The sequence below is a fragment of the Ranitomeya imitator genome, chromosome 2 (assembly GCF_032444005.1).
Source record: "Ranitomeya imitator isolate aRanImi1 chromosome 2, aRanImi1.pri, whole genome shotgun sequence".
In the NCBI taxonomy this organism is placed as follows: Eukaryota; Metazoa; Chordata; class Amphibia; order Anura; family Dendrobatidae; genus Ranitomeya; species Ranitomeya imitator.
In genome coordinates, this window is record NC_091283.1 from 492624330 (window position 1) to 492628630 (window position 4301).

Genomic DNA, 4301 nt, shown 5'->3' on the forward strand with positions numbered 1-4301 from the left:
GAGGTAGATCTGAGTGTCATCAGCATAGAGGTGGTACTGGAATCCATGGGACTTTATGAGTTTTCTCAATCTATACACTTGGCTTGGGACGAGTAGGGGTCCTAGAACAGAGCCTTGGAGGACTCCAACAGAGAGAGGGTGGGATGAGGAGGTAGTGTGGGAATGGGAGACGCTGAATGTGCGGTTGGAAAGGTACGAGGAGATCCAGGATAGGGCAAGGTCTTTGATGCCAAAGGAGAGGATCTGTAGTAAGAGGCAGTGGTCAACCGTGTCGAAAGCAGAAGACAGGTCTAGAACGAGGAGTACAGAGTATTGTCCATTAGCTTTCACGGTAAGTAGGTCGTTAGTGATTTTGGTCAGGGCTGTCTCAGTTGAGTGATGGGGGCGGAAACTAGATTGTAGATTGTCAAAGAGCAAGTTAGATGAGAGGTGGGAGGAAAGTTCAGAGTGGACGTGCTGCTCCAGGGGTTTGGAAGCGAATGGGAGCAGTGATATTGGGCGATAGCTGGACATAGCAGTTGGATCGAGGGTTGGCTTTTTAAGGATAGGCGTGATTGTGGCATGTTTGAAAGCAGAAGGGAAAGTGCCAGAAGATAGTGATAGGTTGAAGAGGTGGGTTAGGGATGGGATAAGTGTGGTGGTGAGGTTGGGGAGGAGGTGGGATGGGGGGGGGGTCGAGCGCACAGGTGGTGATTTGGAGAGGAGACTATTAGGCACCCCTTCAGTGATGTTGGTTAGGGAGGTTATGGGGTTTGGGCATTGGTCTGGTATACAAAGGGGTTGTGGTGGTTGAACAATGAAGACTTGCCTTGTCTGGTCGATCTTATTTTTAAAGTGTGTGGCAAAGTCCTCAGCAGAGATGAGGGAGGTTGGAGGGGGCAGTGGGGGGGCGGAGGAGGGAGTTAAAGGTTTTGAATAACTGTTTGGGGTTGTAGGATAGGGAAGATATGAGGGTTGTGAAATAGACCTGTTTAGCAGAGGTGAGAGCAGATTTAAAAGCGAGTGTTGCGTGTGTGAATGCAGTGAAGTCGTCTTGCAGGTGTGTTTTCTTCCAACGCCGCTCTGCAACCCTGGACACTTGCCGGAGCTTTTTAGTGGTGTTATTGTGCCAAGGTTGTCTATTGATACGTCGCACTCTGCCATGGACGAGAGGGGCAACTGTGTCAATAGCTGATGCAAGAGTGGCATTGTAGAAAGCAGTGGCACTGTCTGTGTCGTGAAGTAAAGGTACCGTTACACTAAACGACTTACCAACGATCACGACCAGCGATACGACCTGGCCATGATCGTTGGTAAGTCGTTGTGTGGTCGCTGGGGAGCTGTCACAGACAGCTCTCTCCAGCGACCAACGATCAGGGGAAAGACTTCGGCATCGTTGAAACTGTCTTCAACGATGCCGAAGGCCCCGGGTAACCAGGGTAAACATCGGGTTACTAAGTGCAGGGCCGCGCTTAGTAACCCGATATTTACCCTGGTTACCATTGTAAAACTAAAAAAAAAAAAAAACTACATACTCACATTCCAATGTCTGTCACGTCCCCCGCCGTCAGCTTCCCGCACTGACTGTCAGTGCCGGCCGTAAAGCAGAGCACAGCGGTGATGTCACCGCTGTGCTCTGCTTTACGGCATGGCACTGACAGTCAGTGCGGGAAGCTGACGGCGGGGGACGTGACAGACATTGGAATGTGAGTATGTAGTTTTTTTGTTTTTTTTTTACAATGGTAACCAGGGTAAATATCGGGTTACTAAGTGCGGCCCTGCGCTTAGTAACCCGATATTTACCCTGGTTACAAGTGAACACATCGCTGGATCGGCGTCACACACGCCGATCCAGCGATGACAGTGGGTGATCAGTGACCAAAAAAAAAAAAGGTCCTGATAACGAGATCGTTAGCGGGATCGTTGCTACGACACAAAAAGCGTGATGTTGCAACGATATCGTTAACGATCTCGTTGTGTGTGAAGGTACCTTTAGGATGTGGATGCTAGTGGTAGGATAGAGTCAGAGTGTGTAGGCGTCTAGGTGTGCAAGGTTTCTTTTAACTGATCCGGGAGATAAGAGACTATCATCCCCATACAGGTAACAATCCAGTAGCTGACAACTTGCTGCATCAGCCACGATCAGTGTTGGCACGGTCCATATCTGTTTAACCCCTTAGATGCTGCTGTCAATAGTGACTACATCATATAAATGGTTAAAAGAGTGTGGCTTCTCCCTTTTTATCCCCACCGGCACCCTGAGGTCACAATGGTGTGGTCCTGATGTGGTCACAGCAAACCACGACTAAATAGTAGCCTTAGAGTCTGACGGATATAGCGGCCTGTTCAAAAGTCAGCGACATTTAGGTGGTAAAAATACACTTTTTAATTCTGTCATGTCACTTTGCATTAATTCCTGAAAATCACCTGAAGGGTTAATAAACTACCTGACGGCAAATTTTAATGTCGAGGGGTGCGGTTTTTAAAATTGTATCACTTTTGGGGGTTTTCCAATACATAGGACCCTTAAAGTCACTTTAAACTTCAAACATGGACAGATTCCTAAAAAAAATAATTTTGTAAATTCCCATTAAAAAAAAAAAAAAAAAAAATGAAGTTACCGCTACATTTGTAAGCCTCCTAAAATGCTAACAAAATAAAATAACATTTTACAAATGGTGCTGATGTAAAGCAGACATGAGGGAATTTTTTATTAATGGTTTGCTAAGTTATGACTATCTGGATTAAAGGGATAATCACCAAGATTGAAAATTGCTATTTTTTTATTTTACTTGCCAAATTTCTGATTTTTTTTTATAAACATAACCTAAATTTACCATTATCATAAAGTATAATCTGTCACGAAAAAAACAAACAAAACTCAATCGCTGGAATTTGTCAAAGCGTTTTAGAATTATCACAAAGTGACACTGGTCAGATTTTTAAAATTTGGCTCAGTCACTTAGGGGTTACAGCAATGTTGCACTGTCTAGTGCTGAATCCCGCCATCATCTGACTACCAGTGAGAAGTGAGGTGACCGCACATACACTGGCTATGGTCATTCATTGAAATGCGAGCTCTGAGCCGACTGGGAGACCTCCTGCTCTGGAAAGAAATGTGGGACTCGTCTCCATTGATAATTATGACATGAAGAAAGGCAACTCCTTTAACTAAGGGTACCGTCACACAGTGGCACTTTGATCGCTAGGACGGCACGATCCGTGACGTTCCAGCGATATCCTTACGATCTCACTGTGTCCGACACGCTACTGCGATCAGGGACCCCGCTGAGAATCGTACGTCGTAGCAGATCGTCTGAAACTTTCTTTCGTCGCTGGATCTCCCGCTGACATCGCTGAATCGGCGTGTGTGATGCCGATTCAGCGATGTCTTCACTGGTAACCATCGGGTTACTAAGCGCAGGGCCGCGCTTAGTAACCCGATGTTTACCCTGGTTACCAGCGTAAACGTAAAAAAAACAAACATTACATACTTACCTTCTGTGTCTGTCCTCCGGCGCTGTGCTTCTCTGCACTGGCTGTGAGCACCGGCCAGCCAGAAAGCACAGCGGTGACGTCACCGCTCTGCTTTACGGCTGACCGTCGCTGACAGTGCAGAGGAAAGCACAGCGCCGGAGGACAGACACGGAATGTAAGTATGTAATGTTTGGTATTTTTACGTGTACGCTGGTAACCAGTGTAAACATCGGGTTACTAAGCGCGGCCCTGCACTTAGTAACCCGATGTTTACCCTGGTTACCAGGGGACCTCGGCATCGTTAGTCGCTGGAGAGCTGCCGGTGTGACAGCTCTCCAGCGACCAAACAGCGACGCTGCAGCGATCGGGATCGTTGTCGTATCGCTGCAGCGTCGTTTCAGTGTGACGGTACCCTAAGAGTCTGTAGTGAGCTAGAGCTGGAAGGAGAGATCAACCCTTACTTACCTTTCTAAACTCTCACCAAATACATCTAGAGATGCACACAGTCACCGCTCCCCCCCCCCCCCCCCCCCCCCCCCCGCAATCCTGATGAGGACCCCATTGGGGACAGATGTGGGCCCCAGCAAGTTGGACTGAATTTCTGAATACCCCTCCTAGGGGTGAAATGTCAGAAGACAAACTGCATAATATTCATATTTAATACGTTCCATATTCCTAGATAGGAAAGCAAATTATGGGAGTGAATTTTACAACTAAAAGATGGCCAAGGATCAAACGAATGCATACGACACCGCCCTCCCTGCAGGATGTGCAGCAACCTATGCCCCAAATAAGCCTCACATCATCCCATTTACTAACCACCAAGGAAACGATGCAGACAAATA